The sequence below is a fragment of the Amblyraja radiata genome, chromosome 21, assembly GCF_010909765.2.
Source record: "Amblyraja radiata isolate CabotCenter1 chromosome 21, sAmbRad1.1.pri, whole genome shotgun sequence".
Taxonomy (NCBI): domain Eukaryota; kingdom Metazoa; phylum Chordata; class Chondrichthyes; order Rajiformes; family Rajidae; genus Amblyraja; species Amblyraja radiata.
In genome coordinates, this window is record NC_045976.1 from 3111909 (window position 1) to 3130815 (window position 18907).

At 43.9% G+C, this 18907-nt stretch overlaps 1 long non-coding RNA gene across 1 annotated transcript; it reads right to left on the reverse strand.

Annotated features, from left to right (window-relative positions):
* Positions 1-209: 209 nt before the first annotated feature.
* On the reverse strand, positions 210-18361 carry LOC116985019. The gene is made up of 4 exons (XR_004415191.1): positions 18351-18361; positions 3614-3618; positions 2499-2504; positions 210-447 (listed from the first exon to the last, which is right to left on the reverse strand). It is a non-coding gene; the product is annotated as an uncharacterized LOC116985019 (long non-coding RNA).
* Between the last annotated feature and the right edge of the window lie 546 nt (positions 18362-18907).

An 18907-nucleotide genomic window follows, 5' to 3' on the forward strand; every position in this document is an offset into this window, starting at 1 on the left:
TGAACTAGTCACCAAAAGGTGCATTATTTTGAAAGCCATTTTCTATGTTTCTCACATTTAATGATTCAATGGTATTTTATTGTGTCATGTGCCTAGGTAGAGTGAAACTCATGTTTTGTACACAGTTCAGTAACAATCTTGTTGTAAATGGGTCACAACTATACTGAAGTACAAGAGTGTGAGATTAATCGATCACATTGAGTCACTCCACAAGAGTCACCATGTTTCCAGCGACATCTTGTGCCCTTCAAGTTCAGAGTTATTAAAAATGTGAGAGCCTCAAATTGACCATAAAGGCACATTGTCCAGGAGGTGGCAGTGGGTTGGAGTTGCAGGGGTCAGCCTGACCAGGCGATGTGTCGATGTCCTCCACCGTTGTTCCACCGCTCCGTGCCGATGCAGGCTGCATCTGATCCACACGCATGGCCATTTGGAACGGCGCCTGATCTAATTGGAATCTGGAAGAGGGAGGGATGGAGAGAGAGGGAAACCAAGGGTTATTTGAAATCAATATTTATGCCGCTACTCAAGTGAAATGTGTGGTGCTGCTCCTCCAATTCGTGCTGGGCTTGACTCTGACATTGGAGGAGGCCCAGACCAAAAAGGTCAGTATGGGAATGGGAGGAAGAATTAAAGTCTTTAGCAATTGGGAGGTCAGGTAGGTTTAGGTAGACTGAGCAGAGTCGAGGATTGAACCTGGGTCTCTGGCGTTGTGGGACAGCAACTCTGCCATCTGTGCTACTGTGCCTCCCTTCTCTGCATTGAAACCCAATCACAGATTAACCAACTGGTTTGCAGAGCCGTTACATTTAGTATCCCAAGGGTGAAGAAGTGTGACTATTCTCATGGGGTAGTTGTGTTTTTGAATGGAAAGTCATTCATTGTCTGAACTGTCAAAAAAATAATATTATTATCTAATATTAATTAATTAAGTTAGTATTAAGAAATGGAATTAGTCCAAGTAATGCCTAGAATAATACAATATGGTAAATGCCATTAGTGCCAAATATACAAAATATATTTTGCAAACTATGACTTACAAACTATGACCCTGCACTAAGATGTAAGTTGATTGGAAAAACTCAATTGCTTTATTTTATGAAGATTTTTGATTTGGATAATTAGTTTTCACTTTTGGTGCTGATCAGAAAATGTTATTCGTCTACTTTTAACTTGGTATATTTCTCATGTATCCTTGTTTGCAGAAAATATCGATCAGAATGCTATCAATAATACAACGCAGGTAAAGTTCACAAGTTATAGGAGTAGAATTGGGCCATTTGGCCCATTGGGTCCTCTGCCATTCAATCATGGCTGATCTCTTCCTCCTAATCCCATTTTCTGCCTTCTCCCCATCTCCCTTGACACCCGTTCTAATCAAGAATTTGACCATCTCCGCCTTAAAAATATCCACTGACTTGGCCTCGATTGTGGCCAAGAATTCTACAGATTAAATACCACATGAATAAATAAATTCTTCCACCTCCTATTTCTAAAAGAGCACCCTTTAAGTCAGAGGCTCTGACCTCTGGTCCAAGACTCTCCCACCAGTGGAAACATCCTATAGCCTGGGACTAGATGTTAAGTATCCCGACAGGGTTTGGGAGGATGCTGCTAGCTAGAGACAGACAGATCAAAACCCTGGGAACAGGTGAACAAAGAAACACTGTGAAAATGGTCACATGATGAACATCTGGTGAGAACAGAACTGCACGTAATTTAATTGCTAGGCAGTATAGCCTTGTGAAGATAAGGTGGCTGGGAACGGCCATTTTGCAAAGGAACTATATGATGAGAATGAAAATTTTGATAAGGAACGAAGATGCGTTTTGTATATTCAGCACTTGGATGAGTAACAACTCAAAATGATTGACTTTAGAATTGTGAGAGCCTTGGGTTTGACCAAAGGCTTCCTTTAGGAGATTGAAGGAAAATTAGTATAAAAGAAGGGCTTTTATATCTGAGACATGGGCAGCGACAACCCGGGAACAACCATCACAAGAAGGAGGGACACGAGTTCAAAGCTCAGAGAAGACAAACCCCGCTACCAACAGAATGAATCTGTCCAATTCATCCATAGGGGCAATATCTGACTGTGATTTAGTTTAAGAAGTGATAAGTTGAAATAGTAAAGTAAAGGAGAAGTAATTAAAGTCAAGTGTTTGCATGCATGTTTTAAGTTACTCGAGTGTTAATAAAGATTGTTGTAATAAACTAAATTAAACCTCGGTTTAGAGTCTTGTTTGACACGACAGTTGATACCCTATAGAGATAATAGGGTCACCAACCTTTCCACATTCACTCTATCTATGCCTTTCATTGTTCTGTAAGTTTCAATGTAATCCCCCTCATCCTTCAAAACTCCAGAGAGTAGAGGCCCAGTACTCTCATATGCTAATATATTATCCCACTCATTCCTGAATCATTCTTGTAAACCTCCTCTGGACCCTCTCCAGAGGGATCCAAATTTGCCCACAGTACTCCAAATGCAGGCTGACCAGCACCTTATAGAGTCTCAGCGATGCATCCCTCCTTATAGAACCTCAGCATTACATGTCTTGCGTAAAGGTTTATAGTTAAGTCTGGCGACTACTCTTTTTCACTTTTATTGATTAAGACTCCGTTCCTTCCATTTCACATTCTCACTGGCTTTTTGGCCTCTCGTAAACCTGTATTATTTCTTTAAGGCAAACTTTAAGGAATTATTTAACTTCTCTGCCATTCCCCATCTTTAATTCTTCTGTCTCTGCCTGTAAGGGCCCACACCTGCCATATTTAGCATTTTCCTCCTGCAGTCCATTTTATGTTCTCACCATTCGAGGCATGGAAACTGGCCTTTCGGCCCACCTTATCCTTGCCAAGTGAGATTTTTTCTAGTCCCATTTGCTCACATTTAGCCCATATCTCTTCAAATCTTTCCTATCCACATGTGCCTGTCCAAGTGTTTTTTAAATGCTGTTATAGTACATGTTTTAACTATCTCCTCAGGCAGCTCCTTCTATATACGCACCACCATGTGGAAATGGTCGACCCTCCAGTGCCCCTTGAATATTGCCCCTCACCTTAAATCTATGTCCCCTGGTTCTTGATTTCCCCTACTCTGGGTAAAAGGCTGTGCATTTATCCTAAAGATTTTGTACACCTTGTCTTATATTCCATCTGGCATTTCTTTATAGAATAGAATAGAATAGAATAGAATGCAATTTATTGTCATTCAAACCTATGTTTGAACGAAATATAATTTTTACAGTTTAACATTACAACACAATCCAAGACCCACACTTGGCGCCCCCAATCCAGACTTCTGTAGGGGGCGCTCCTCTGTGTGCAGCCATGTCAGCAGCGCGTCAGTTTTTCCAGCTTTTTTTTATTTTTTAGTATGTTTTAAAGTGTGTATTTTGTGTTTCATCATGTGTTTTGTGTGGGGGGTGGTGTGGGGGGGGGGGGGGGGTAAGGGGGAAACCGCTTCGGTCGCCTCCTCCATGGAGAGGCGAGTTTTTTCAGGTCGCCTCCCCCGTGGCCTAACATCAAGGATCGACGCGGCCTTTCCCGGAGACGTGCCCGGGGCTTCAGCGGCGGGCGCGGCGTGGACTCTCGGCGTGGAGCGGGCGACCCTCGCTGGGGCTCGCTGGAGGGGAGCGCTCCGTTTCGCTGTCCCGGGGCAGCTGGCAGCCTGAAGTCGCGGCCTGAAGCCGCGGTCTGCAGAGCTCCAGCTGGTGCGGCGTCTACAGCCCGGGATCCCTCGTGGGGGACCCGGGGGAAGAAGAAGCCATCACTGCCGGCCCGCGGCCAACTTCTACCGCGGGGCCGGCATGGACTTACCATCACCCCTGGAGGGGAGCTTCGACCGCCGGCCCTGCAGTCTACGGTGCTTCTGGCTGCGGCGGGGACTTTAAATCTCGACCGCCGGCCTGCGGCCTACAACAATCTAAAGCCGCGGTCTCCGGTGAGGAAGAGCCGATCCTGGACTGACTGGACTCTGGTCCTGTACACGGGGGGAAATGGAGGAGGACTGGCCAAATGTTTGTGCCTTCCACCACAGTGATGAATGCTGTGGTGGATGTTTGTGTTACAGTTTTATTGTGTGTTCTTTATTATTGTACTGCTGCTGACAACCCAAATTTCCACCAACCCTGGTTGTGTGGCAATAAATTATATCTATCCTATCTATCTACTTAACACAGTTTTACATAAACATCCATCACAGTGAGTCTCCAATATCTCCTCACTGTGATGGAAGGCAAAGTCTTTATCTCTTCCCTTTGTTCCTTCTCCCGCGGTCCTGCAGTCCGACTGCAGTGTCGAGGCGAACTGGGGCTCCGATGTTAAAGCCCCCGGCGGGCGATGGTAAGTCCTGAGATCGTTTAAGTCACGCCGGGCGATGTTAGGCCCCGGCTCCATGTCCTTAAACCCGCGATTCCGCAGGCTCTACAACTGGAGCCCTCAGGTTAGACCCGGCCGGAGGTCGCCGCCGGCTCCACGATGTTAGGCCCAACGACATCCGAGACCCGACAGGGAATAGTCGGGTCCCCGCACAGGGAAGAGATTCAAACGGTTTCACCACAGCCCCCCCCCCCCACCACCCCCCACATATACACAGCTAAAATAATAATAAAAACTAACTCAAGACATACATTTAACAAGACAAAAATAAAAAAAGACACGTCTGTAGTCGAGCCGCTGCCATTATCAATTTATTGGTTCTACTTTGAGTTCTAAATGCTCCCATTCTTCAGGTCAAAAACTATATCTGACAACGTATGTGCTTGTTAACACTCCCTTTAATTGCTCATGCCAGCCATGAATAATTCACTGTTTTTTGTTTGTTTTTGTGCATTCAAATATTTTTCTTTATTGTTCTTAATGTCAGATCAAAGGGAAGTTTAATTGGCAGAAAAGGAAACCGAAAATAGTGCCCTTTGAAGAAGCTCTCAGAATTGTTGAACCAGGGGAAGCAATTCCACACATTGTTCAAGGTAAATAAACATAATTTTGCTCTGAGATATCCATAAGGAAACAGCAATTTATAGGGAACTGAAGATAATACTTGAAATGAACTAGTCACCAAAAGGTGCATAATTTTGAAAGCCATTTTCGATGTTTCTCACATTTAATGATTCAATGGTATTTTATTGTCTCGTGTACCTAGGTAGAGTGAAACTCATGTTTTGTACACAGTTCAGTAACAATCTTGTAAGTGGGGCACAACCATACTTAAGTACAAGAGTGTGAGATTAGTAGATCACATTGAGGCACTACACGAGAGTCGCCACGTTTCCAGCGACATCTTGTGCCCTTCAAGTTCAGAGTTATTAAAAATGTGAGAGCCTCAAATTGGCCATAAAGGCACATTGTCCAGGAGATGGCAGTGAGTTGGAGTTGCAGGGGTCAGCCTGACCAGGCGATGTGTCGATGCCCTCCACCGTTGTTCCGTCGCTCCGTGCCGATGCAGGCTGCATCTGATCCACACGCATGGCCATTTGGAATGCCACCTGATATAATTGGAATTTGGAAGGGGGAGGGATGGAGAAAGAGGGAAATCAAGGGTTATTTGAAGTCAATATTCATACCGCTGCTCAAGTGAAATGTGATGTGCTGTTCCTCCAATTCGTGCTGGGCTTGACTCTGACATTGGAGGAGGCCCAGGCCAAAAAGGTCAGTATGGGAATGGGAGGGGGAATTAAAGTGTTTAGCAATTGGGAGATCATGTAGGTTTAGGTAGACTGAGCAGAGTCGAGGATCGAACCTGGATCTCTGGCTTTGTGGGACAGCAACTCTACCATCTGTGCCACTGTGCCTCCCTTCTCTGCATGGAAACCCAATCACAGATTCGCTGAGCCGTTACATTTAGTACCCCAAGGGTGAAGCAGTGTGACTATTCTCATGGGGTAGTTGCGTTTTTTAATGGAAAGTCATTAATTGTCTGCACTGTCAAAAAATTAATATTATTAATTCAATTAATTTAGTATTAAGAAATGGAATTAGTCCAAATAATGCCTAGAATAATATAATATGGTAAATGCCATTAGTGCTAAATATACAAAATATTATTTTGCAAACTGTAACTTAGAAACTATGACCCTGCACTAAGATGTAAGTTGATTGGAAAAACTTAATGGTTTGTTTTCTGAAGATTTTTGATTAGTATAATTAATTTGTACTCTTGGTGCTGATCAGAAAATGTTCTTCTTCTACTTTTAACTTGGTTTATTTCTCATTTATCCTTGTTTGCAGAAGATATCGATCAGAATGCTTGCCAGCAATTGCCAACATTGCTGGCAAGCGCGAGAGTAACCAATGATACCTGGGTTACATTTGTGTTAGTCTGGAAGTGATCCGTTCAATCATTTGCAGGTATTCGGTCCCTTAATCTTAAACTGTGTCCCTTTCATTCTGAAATGTGTGCATCAGCATTTAGCTAAATGGGAGGATTCAATGTTCATGCTGTTGTGTTGTTAAATGCCCAAGTGGAATATAATGTGTACTTCCACTTTTGAGTGTAGCCTCACTCTTATTGATGGAGGTGGCTTAGGATTGGAGGGTCAGTCAAAGAAGAGGGGGTTCAAAGAGCCTAGCAACCAGGACATCTGGAGGGCCTTGGTCGACTGAGCGCAAGTATTTGGCGGATCAGTCGTCTGATCTGCACATGTTGTTGCCGATGGTAGGAGACTGCATCGGGAGGCTGAGTGTGGTGGATGGTGTTGGAGGACGTGCGTATGAGCCTCTGCCTCAATAGACAATTGGAAACATGTTCCCAATGTTGGGCGACTCCTGGACCAGAGGCCACAATCTTAGAATAAAGGGTAAGCCATTTAAGTCTGAGGTGAGAAAAAACTTTTTCACCCAGAGAGTTGTGAATTTGTGGAATTCCCTGCAACAGAGGGCAGTGGAGGCCTAGTCACTGGATGGATTTAAGAGAGAGTTAGATGGAGCTCTATGGGCTAGTGGAATCAAGGGATATGGGGAGAAGGCAGGCACGGGTATTGATTGGATGATCAGCCATGATAACAATGAATGGCGGTGCTGGCTCGAAGGGCCAAATGGCCTCATCCTGCATCTATTTTCTATGTTTCTATGTTTCAAAAATAACCGATAGGTGCAGGAGTAGGCCATTCGGCCCTTTGAGCCAGCACCGCCATTCAATGTGATCATGGCTGATCATCCCCAATCAGTACCCTGTTCCTGCCTTCTCCCCATATCCCCTGACTCTGCTATCTTTAAGAGCCCTACCAGCTCTCTCTTCAAAGTATCCAGAGAACCAGCCACCTCCGCCCTCTGAGGCAGAGAAATCCACAGACTCACAACTTTCTGGATGAAAAAGTGTTTCCTCATCACCGTACTAAATGGCTTACCCCTTATTCTTAAACTGTGGCCCTGGTTCTGGACTCCCCCAACATTTGGAACATGTTTCCTGCCTCTAGCGCATCCAAACCCTTAATAATCTTATATTATAAAGATTATAATATAATCTGGATCGGGATTATAATATAATCTCAACTGGAAGGGCATCCTGGGGTCCCTGGATGTGAATACTTCATTTCAAATTAATACTTCATTTCAAAAGGAGAGACAAAGGACACTGCATTCATTTTTCATGCGTGTACCACTTTCCAAAATATATATTTTAAGCGCTGATCAACTACCTATCTTTTCTCATTTCACTTTTATATTTTGCATGAATATTATTGCATGGAAGAAACTGCAGTAAATCTACCATATTATGAGTGAGCAGCCCGTTCGTATTCAGTGATACCATCCATGAAAGAATGCTACTTAATCATATAGTTTCCCCGGGACTTGCACTTATATCATTACAGACGCGTGCGACGTTCATCGGCTCTACAGTTTGCAATTAATGATAGGAAACAAACTTCATTCCAATGTACATTTTAGGGTCAAAGTTCCCTTCGGCGTTTTAAGTGCATTAAATAAACTTGTCATAAAAATAACAGAAATCATATTTACTTATTGAAACTTAACTTCTGGCAAATTTTCAATGATTTAACAATTTGAACTTTGTAATGTAACAAGCTTTTAAACACAAACTTTCCAATTTTAACTTCTAACTGAAATATCGATGTTCTAAAGAAGTCGAGCTATAGCTGACTAAATTTAAAATTGGCGAGAAAGCACAACTATTATGTTCAGGTTTTCCAATGTATTTTTATTCGCCTCTGTAATAATTTGGGGGAAATAAAAAAGTTGACATGACAATTTAAACACAGACACAATCGTAAACTAACAATTCACATTTGTAAATATTGATGTCAATGTGAGGACAGAACTTGTAGGCGGAAAGTTCCAATGTTTTGTGTTTTGATTCTGTCAATGAACCTGTGTAATGTTATATAAGCAAAGATTCCCATCTGATAGCCATCTAGCAACAGATGGGGAAAGAGCCATTGGTCAGGCTGGTAAAGTGAAGGCTCCTGCAGGGGTTCCTGCTGTTGCACTGTGGAATTAGTGGGGGAATCTGCTGCTGTTGGGATCTCCGTGAGAACCGGATTTAAATATGGTGGACGTACATTAATTCTGGTATTAGGGTATGATCGTACAGGTGCCGATGGAATCGGTGCCTTCACTAGGATCTTCTCCAGATAGTAAGCTCCCGTCCCGACTGAAAACGGCGTGGGAAACGTGGTGGAAATAGCTGTGGAATCATAGTCATGCAGGACGCTAACAGGTCCTTCGGCCCATCTCGTCCATGCCGATACAGATGGCCATCCATGCTGGTCCCATACACCCGCGTTTGACCCATATTTCTCCAAACCTCCCCTATCCTATTTACTGCCAGGGGTGGTGATGAAGGCAGAGACGATAATTGTGTTCAATAGGCTTTTAGATAGGTACAGGGTAGTGCGGGAAGATTTATTGGTCGTGTACAGGTAGATGCGATCAGTTTGACTTGGCATCATGTTCGGCACAAACATTGTGGGCCGAAGGGACAGTTCTGTTGCTATACTGTTCTCTTTTCTTTCTTTTAAAATCTTTTTATTGCTTTTATTCCAAAAAAAAAAAACAAAAAACCATAAAAAACAGAGCAAAAAGAATAATGATAAACATAACAATGGTATTGATACATAGGGATCAGGATTACATTAATAACAAGTATAACCTAATATGAGACCAGTGTCAAAATACACAATAAATATAGACCTCCCAGTCTCTATGTAAATATAGTTAAATCTTTAAAAGGAAACTTATAAATGTTAAAAAAAACAAAGATAGAAAGACATGTTGCTACCCATTTCTTTTTTAAACGCCTTTTACCTCTACCTGGTTGAGAAAGAATACGATGACATTAGCAATGTTGGATCAAATCTTAGCCCAAAGTGTACATTAGGCTGCGAGGATTAATCTCAAAGTTTAAATTATTTCAAACAGTGTTTTATCCGAACAACATCACGGACAGCTCAGTGTGAAGTGGTGCTGGAATTATATATGTGAAATAGTCTTGGGAATTTTATTATCCATCCTAAATGCTCTATTTAAATTATAGGTTGTTTAGTTTGTTGTGAAGTGGCGCCGGATTTAACACCTCAGTCTATTAAAATTGAATTATTTCACTGAACGAAAACATGCAATATGTTTCCAGGCAAATATCCAGTGGTTGAGAATTAATGAGCAGTCACTTTAAACGTGCAGTTGTAGTCAATAATACGGTAACCAAATTATATTTATTCATTGCTTGAGAGGATGATGTAAACATAGTGAGGTTAGTGAGCTGCCTCTAACATTAACCGCTCCTCGTACTGTTGTGTTGTACAACGGAAGGAACTGCAGTTGCTGGTTTACGTCGACGATAGACACCAAAAGCTGGAGTAACTCAGAGGGTCAGACAGCATCTCTGGAGAGAAGGAATGGGTGACGTTTAGGATCGCGACTTTCCCGGTTGCTACCTGGACCTATCTGATCTCCCGGTTGCTAAACACTTCCCATTCCCACACTGACCTTTCTGTCCGATGTCTCCTCCAGTCAGAGTGAGGCTAAATGCAAATTGGAGGAACAGCATTTCATATTTCGCTTGGGAAGCTTACAGCGCAGTGGTATGAATATTGATTTATCTCACTTCAAGTAACCCAGGCATTCCCTCTCTGTCTATCCCTCCTCCACCAAAGTCGCACCAGCTGCTCGTTTTCACCCAACGAACAGCGAACAAAGGTCTGATTCCTTTATCATCGTAACTCTTTTGCATTCATTGGTCTTTATCTCTCTACAATACATTATCATCTATATCTTTTGTTTCCCTTACCAGTCTGTCGAAGAGTCTCGATCCGAAACATCACCCATTTCTTCTCTCCAGAGATGCTGCCTGTCCCGCTGAGTTACTCCAGCTTTTTGTGTCTATCGTCGCCCTTCTTCAGACTGTTCCATTGTATTGACCGAAAACGAATGATGTGCCAGTACCGGCGACTTCATGAATGAAATCGAGACACGCGGAATTAAATGGACTGGGGTGGTGGGGTTTTATAGAAAAGTAACTACATGAAATCACCTTTGTTGTTTACTATCTTGAATGATTGATTTTTTTGTAATATTTTTGTTCATCTCCTTCCACTCACAGCCCAGGCAGTGTGGCCTTGTCATCCTAGGCTACCAGTACCAGTCCAACCAACACAACTACAAACACACCAGAACGTCCGGTTACTACATCTGCTACTAGTCCCGTCAACACATCTGCAATCCGATCAGGACGTCCAGGCATGACATCTCCACCGAGACGAGAAAGTCCATTCATGACACCAACCAGATCAGGAAATCGAGCCATGACACCTGCACCACCAGCTTGTCCCGTTTTGTCATCATCAGCTACTAGACCAGCCACTCCAGTGTTGACCAGTGGTAGTCCATGTGGAAATGAAGTTTTTCCAGCTGATAATTCTTTGTCCTCATCATACAGGAATGATGAACCACCTTGTTCCATACATGTAGGGACTTCTTTGACATCTCCCTCTGCAGGAGCTCCACTGACAATTTCATTGCTAAAGAAACCTAACCATCCTAGAGACCTTTCTTCTTTGCCAATACAGAATTTGAAATGTAGATCTCTCAAGTTTCAGGCAAATTGGTTTAAAGAGTTTCCATGGCTCCATGTTTAACCAAATGTGGATGGTGTATTATGTCATACCTGTGCAGTAGCAGCAGAACAAGACTTGATGATGAAAATGTCAAAATTCAAGGAGAATGGCCACAAAATTGCCAGTGCAAACTTGCTTTACCGCAATAAGGCATGTGACATTAATGCCCAGCTGAGCAAACAATGATGCCAAGGACAGGTACTGGCCCAGAGATCCCTAATGTAGATAATTGAAACGCTGCAGTATCTGACCCAGCAAGGTCTGCCGTTACGTGGGAAAGATGACTGATGGCAACTTTACAACACTGCTTCAACTCCTCTCATCTCGTGACAGGGACCTTGCGTCATGGCTGCAGAAGAAAATAAAGTATACTTCCGCAAAAATGAGATTCTCCAACTTCTAAGTCATCATATACTCAGAAGCATTTGTAAAGACATTCAATCAACAACATTCTTTGGTATTATTGTTGATGGGACTCAGGACTGCACGGGCACTGAACAAGAGTCAATCTGTGTTCGGTTTGTGAACAAAGTATTTGACGTTAAGGAAGAGTTTGTGGGACTAGTATCAGGTGAACTCCACTAATGGATCAGCCCTTGTGAGGATGATTGCCGACACGCTTACAAGGTTGCAGCTGCCAATCAATAACTTACGGGCCCAGGCATATGACGGGGCAGGAAACGTCCGGGAAATTTTCTGGGTGTCAGGCGGAAATTAAGAAAATGCAGCCGTTAGCCTGCTACACCCACTGTGGTGCTCATATCTCCCATCTCATCGCTAGCAAGGCAATACAAAGTTCATCATTTGTGAGAAACGCACTGGATCACTTACATGAACTAGGAAAGCCTTACAAACGTTCTGGCAAGTTTAAGCACTTGAATTTGAACTTGCATGCAGAAGATAGTGAAATCAGATCACCAAAGCCCATTTGTCCAACACGGTGGCTCACGAGATCAGCTGCTATTAAGTCACTCCTAGACAATTACAAGGACGTTTTAGAGGCACTCAAAGAAGCCTCAACGGAATTTGGGACAAATGTCTCTTCGTGTGCGAATGGAATCAGTAAATATCTGTCTTCAAGCAAGTGTGTCCTGGGACTAATTTTTGCTCTACCTGTAATACAATGACTGGAGAAATTCAATCGTGCCTGCAGGGGCCAAGTGTGAGCATTCCAGGAATGATGGCAGCAGCTGATGTTGTGAAAAAGGAATTGCAACACCTTCGGTCAGATGAAGTCGTCAAGAACATGCTTGCATCTGCTGAGCTAAAAGTGGAGGATTTGGGTCGCGATCCTTTTGTCGAACACCATCGGAAAACATGTACAAAGTACAGTAGTGGAACACAAGAGTATGTTGCCCAGTCCAGTGAAGATCTGTGGCGAGTTGAATTTTATCAAGTCATAGACTCTGCTGTGCAATTTAAATGAATACTTCACATCCACAGACCTGATGGAGCAAAATAAACTCACCTCAATGCTTCCAAAGGATGTCTTTCACCAGGATTTGGTAGACAGGTATCCTGAACACTTCTTCATGAACTTGATTTTTTCAGGATACATTTCCCACGGTCAACTATTGAGGAGTACAGACAGCTTTTCAAAGGGATGCTTCCAGAAATGGGACATATGTTCCCTTAAGTTGTGACATTGTTAAGACTTGTTCTGACATCTCCAGCCAGTTCATGCGAGGCAGAACTGATCGCTAATCGGAGGTGGTCGCTAATCACAGGTACCTTGGGGTGCAGCTTGACAGTGAGCTGAACTGGAAGTGTCATATGGAGGCGGTGTACAGGAAGGGACAAAGCCGACTGTATTTTTTAAGGAGGCTGAGGTCATTTAATATCTGCCAACCCCTACTGTGCAGTGTCTACCATTCAGTGGTGGCCAGTGCTCTGTTTTTTGCTGTGGCCTGTTGGGGAGATGGCGTCCGTATAGCGGATAAAAACAGACTGGACAAACTAATCAGGAAGGCCGGCTCAGTGGTCGGGGCTGAGCAACGAACGGTCCAGCAGGTGGCAGAGGCCAGAACTCTAAATAAACTAGGTTCTATAATGACAAACCCCACTCACCCACTCCATGCCCTGAAGGTGATCAAGAGCAGCATCTTCAGTCAGAGGCTGATTGCACCAATGTGCAAAACGGAGAGATACAGGAAGTCCTGTTTACCAGCTGCTATAAGACTTTATAATGCGCATAAATAATTGCACTTTTTTTAAATTAATTGTATTTTAACTTGTATTTTAACGTATTTTAACTTGTTAAGTATGGAAGCAATTTAAGGAAATGTGTGGTGTTATGTTTGTCTTGAAGCTGTCGTGGCACTGTAATTTCCTGAAAAGGATTATTAAAGGTATAATCTAAATCTAATCTAACGATCGTTCAGCGCACTACGCCGCATTTAAACATGCCTTCGCAACACCATGTCTCAGAAGAGGCCGAACCATCTCATGATCTGCAATGTCCACAAGGACAGGCTATCAAATGTCCACAAGGATCGACTTTCCTTTATTGTTATTCACACAAGTTTGAACAAAATTTTGTGCATGACAGTTATATAGAAACATAGAAAATATGTGCAGGAGGAGGCCATTCGGCCCTTCAAGCCAAAGGCAACAAAACACACAATTACAGAGACTACATGCTTTCTGCAGATTATAAAGCAATTTAATTAACTAATTGACACCCTCTATTTTTACAGCTGGCAATTGGGGGAAAAAATGTTTAATACATCCAAGAATACAAAGTTTTAGGTTACATATAATGTAGATCATTTGTATATTGCTTGGTTTCAGTGAAACATGGTTGCAGGAGGGCTGTGATTGGAAACTAAATATTCCAGGATTTTGTTGCTTCAGGTGTGATAGAATTGGAGGGGCAAGAGGTGGAGGTGTTGCATTGCTTATCAGGGAAGATATTACAGCAGTGCTTTGGCAGGATAGATTATAGGGCTCGCCTAGGGAGGCTATTTGGGTGGAACTGAGAAATGGGAAAGGGGTAGCAACACTTATAGGGGTGTATTATAGACCGCCAAATAGGGAGCGAGAATTGGAAGAGCAAATATGTAAGGAGATTGCAGATATTAGTAGTAAGCACAAGGTAGTGATTGTGTGAGATTTCAATTTTCCACACATAGACTGGGAAACACATTCTGTAAATGGGCTGGATGGGTTGGAGTTTGTAAAATGTGTGCAGGATAGATTTTTGCAGCAATACATAGAAGTACCTACTAGAGAAGGTACTAACCTCCTGTTAGGAAATGAGACGGGTCAGGTGGCAGAATTATGCGTTGGGGAACAGTTCGGGACCAGTGATCTCAATACCATTAGTTTCAATATAATTATGGAGAGGGTCAGAACTGGACGTAGGGTTGAGATTTTTGATAGGAGAAAGGCTAACTTTGAGGAGATGCGAAAGGATTTAAAAGGAGTAAATTGGGACAGTTTGTTTTATGGGAAAGATGTGGAAGAGAAATGGAGGACATTTAAAGGTGACATTTTAAGAGTACAGAATCTTTATGTCCCTGTTCGGTTGAAAGGAAATAGTAAAAATTGGAAAGAGCCATGGTTTTCAAGGGAAATTGGACACTTGGTTCGGAAAAAGAGAGAGATCTACAATAATTATAGGCAGCATGGAGTAAATGAGGCGCTTAAGGAGTATAAAGAATGTAAAAAGAATCCTAAGAAAGAAATTAGAAAAGCTAAAAGAAGATACGAGGTTGCTTTGGCAAGTAAGGTGAAAGTAAATCCAAAGGGTTTCTACCGCTATATTAATAGCAAAAGGATAACGAGGGATAAAGTTGGTCCATTAGAGAGTCAGAGTGGACAGCTATCTGCAGTGCCAAAAGAGATGGGGGAGATATTGAACAATTTATTTTCTTCGGTATTCACCAAGGAGAAGGATATTGAATTATGTGAGGTAAGGGAAACAAGTAGAGTAGCTATGGAAACTATGAGGATCAAAGAAGAGGAAGTACTGACACTTTTGAGAAATATAAAAGTGGATAAGTCTCCAGGTCCGGACAGGATATTCCCTAGGACATTGAGGGAAGTTAGTGTAGAAATATCAGGGGCTATGACAGAAATATTGCAAATGTCATTAGAAATGGGAATAGTGCCGGAGGATTGGCGTACTGCGCATGTTGTTCCATTGTTTAAAAAGGGGTCTAAGAGTAAACATAGCAATTATAGACCTGTTAGTTTGACGTCAGTGGTGGGCAAATTAATGGAAAGGATACTTAGAGATAATATATATAAGCATCTGGATAAACAGGGTCTGATTAGGAACAGTCAACATGGATTTGTGCCTGGAAGGTCATGTTTGACTAATCATCTTGAATTTTTTGAAGAGGTTAGTCGGGAAATTGATGAGGGTAAAGCAGTGGATGTTGTATATATGGACTTCAGTAAGGCCTTTGACAAGGTTCCTCACGTAAGGTTGGTTAAGAAGGTTCAATGGTTGGGTATTAATGGTGGAGTAGCAAGATGGATTCAACAGTGGCTGAATGGGAGATGCCAGAGAGTAATGGTGGATGGTTGTTTGTCAGGTTGGAGGCCAGTGACTAGTGGGGTGCCACAGGGATCTGTGTTTGGTCCACTGTTGTTTGTCATGTACATCAATGATCTGGATAATGGTGTGGTAAATTGGATTAGTAAGTATGCAGATAATACTAAGATGGGTGGGGTTGTGGATAATGAAGTAGATTTTCAAAGTCTACAGAGAGATTTATGCCAGTTGGAAGAGTGGGCTGAAAGATGGCAGATGGAGTTTAATGCAGATAAGTGTGAGGTGCTACATCTTGGCAGGACAAATCAAAATAGGACGTACATGGTAAATGGTAGGGAATTGAAGAATGCAGGTGAACAGAGGGATCTGGGAATAACTGTGCACAGTTCCCTGAAAGTGGAATCTCATGTAGATAGGGTGGTAAAGAAAGCTTTTGGTGTACTGGCCTTTATAAATCAGAGCATTGAGTATAGAAGTTGGGATGTAATGTTAAAATTGTACATGGCATTGGTGAGGCCAATTTTGGAGTATGGTGTACAATTTTGGTCGCCTAATTATAGGAAGGATGTCAACAAAATAGAGAGAGTACAGAGGCGATTTACTAGAATGTTGCCTGGGTTTCAGCAACTAAGTTACAGAGAAAGGTTGAACAAGTTAGGGCTTTATTCTTTGGAGCGCAGAAGGTTAAGGGGGGACTTGATAGAGGTCTTTAAAATGATGAGAGGGATAGACAGAGTTGACGTGGATAAGATTTTCCCACTGAGAGTAGGGAAGATTCAAACCATATAATAACCATATAACATATAACCATATAACAATTACAGCACGGAAACAGGCCATCTCGACCCTTCTAGTCCGTTCCGAACACATAATCTCCCCTAGTCCCAAGGGGACATGACTTGAGAATTAAGGGACAGACGTTTAGGGGTAACATGAGGGGGAACTTCTTTACTCAGAGAGTGGTGGCTGTGTGGAATGAGCTTCCAGTGAAGGTGGTGGAGGCAGGTTAGTTTTTATCATTTAAAAATAAATTGGATAGTCATATGGACGGGAAAGGAATGGAGGGTTATGGCCTGAACGCAGGTATATGGGACTAGGGGAGAATACGTGTTCGGCACGGACTAGAAGGGTCGAGATGGCCTGTTTCCGTGCTGTAATTGTTATATGGTTATATGGTTATATGGTTTTAATAGCTCAGTTTCCATACGACAGCTACCACAGATTTAAAAAACACTGGACATCATGCTGGACAGTGGACAACATAATATAGGACAGGACAAGCTGCTTGAAAGTGTCCTGTCCTATATTATGTTGTCCAGCATGAAGTCCAGTGTTTTTTTTAACCTGTGGTACAGATCTGCGCTAATTGATGCATTCTAACGGTAACGGCTCCGTAATAGAGTCATCTACATGGCGGGGCTGGAAACTGGAAGTATCCCGAGCTAATTTTACTTTGGAGTCACGTGAGTGACTACGTGAAGAACCCGCTCAGCGCGCAGGCGCGGCATTACGCCAGCAGTGCAACAGCGGCTGCTACGGGTCTTAGGCGCTCCCGCTACAGAATGAAACGGACCGTCAGGTGAGTACCCTGAGGTCGGGTTTCTTTTACAGGGGAGCCTTTTTTCTACTTGTGTTTTACAGGCAGAGAAAAAGGCTCTGGAACAAAACTGTCCCCCGTTCGAAGAGGAACGTTTTCCGTCGGGGTTGGGGGGGAGGCAGCAACAGGCGGTAGGTGCGTTTACCCGGTGTTCCGTAATTCTCCGACACCGTGCCGAGCCCAGCGCGCTAGCACCTGGGCAGCGGGCTGGATGCATAGCCACCCGAAGAGGCATCCGGCAGGTGTTCCCGATTTCGGACGGGACGTCTCTCCACCCGCACGGGGGGAGAGAGAGCCGCCTGAGCCGCTGGAGCGGCTTTCGGTGCAGGTGCCTGCGAGACGCGCTGCTTGAGGGGCGCTCTCGCTTCTACAAAGCACAAAAGCTCTAGAAGAAGGCGGTAGGAACAATTACCAGGCGCACCGCTATCCCCATCACCGCGCCGAGCCCAGTCCCGCTAGTGCCTGAACTGCGGGCTGGATGTCCAGCCATCCGAACAGGCATCCGGCCGGTGGCATCCGCTTCGTCGAACGGGGACATGTCTCCACCTAAATGGAGGAGAGACAACCGCCTGAGCTGCATCCAACAGCTATTGGAGCAGCTCGAGCGAGATGCGCAGAAAGAGCGCTCTCGCGGAAGGAGGTCAGGCACCCCCTCGCAGTGTTCTGTACACTGCCCTCTGCTCCCTCATTACTGGAGGCTAGCATTGGTGACCAGGGCTGGGCTGGTCTGGAACAGGGGCAGGCGGACGAATTCGGGAGTATGCCAGGGGTGCAGGAACAGGAAGAGCTGTTGAGTGTGGTGGACCGCTTTGTAGCTACCTCACGGGCTGGAGCACCGCTGGAACCAAGAATGGCGGCCAGCATCAACCATCTATCCAATAAACCATTACTGGAAAAGGTGCTCGCTGAGGTGCTGAAACAACACACAGCACCAGAAAACTGTGAGGCCCTCAAAGTAAAAAGTGTCAACAGCCAAATCTGGGGGCATGTGGGGTCACACATCCGGACCCAAGAACTCAAGCTACAGCGGATCCTAAGGTTCCTGACGTCGGCCATCACAGCCTTTGCTCGTTCCGTGGAGACCACGGAGATGGATACCTGCCAGCAGGATGTGCTGGCATTAATGTGTAGCACACAATTTGAGATCAACAATCTCCGGAGGGAAACATAAGACCTGCCCTCAATCCCAAATTTGCTGGCTTGTGTAAAGCCCCAGCTGCGGAGACGGACGCGCTGCTATTTGGGAAAGATCTCAATAAAAAAACTGAAGGAGATGGAGGAAGCATCAAAAACCTTCGGCCTAATGAGGGCAGGCCCCGGGACAAGCAAACCAAGACCTCCGATACCTAAGCGGCAGCACCCCACGGCATCCACCAGTCGACGTCCGCAATATGGGACTGGTGAACGCTTGGGGTCCGCACATTATCCCCAAAGATCTTTTTTAGATCAGGGCCCGCAGCGGACCCCCTGGAAAATGCGCCTCCCCCCCAACATCGCCAGCACGTCAGAACAGAAACTTCAGGAAAATGAAGAAACAGAATCGCCAATAACCATGGAGGTAGGTGGGTCTGGTTCCTACCAGCATATAGAGAATAAGGGTGCTTTATTAACAGGGTGGAGATTACACTTGTTTAAAGAAGCATGGGGTATGGTCACGAGTGACAAGTATATACTCAACAGCATTAGTGCATATAAAATACAATTCATGTCAGAAAAAACGCCACCAGTTCA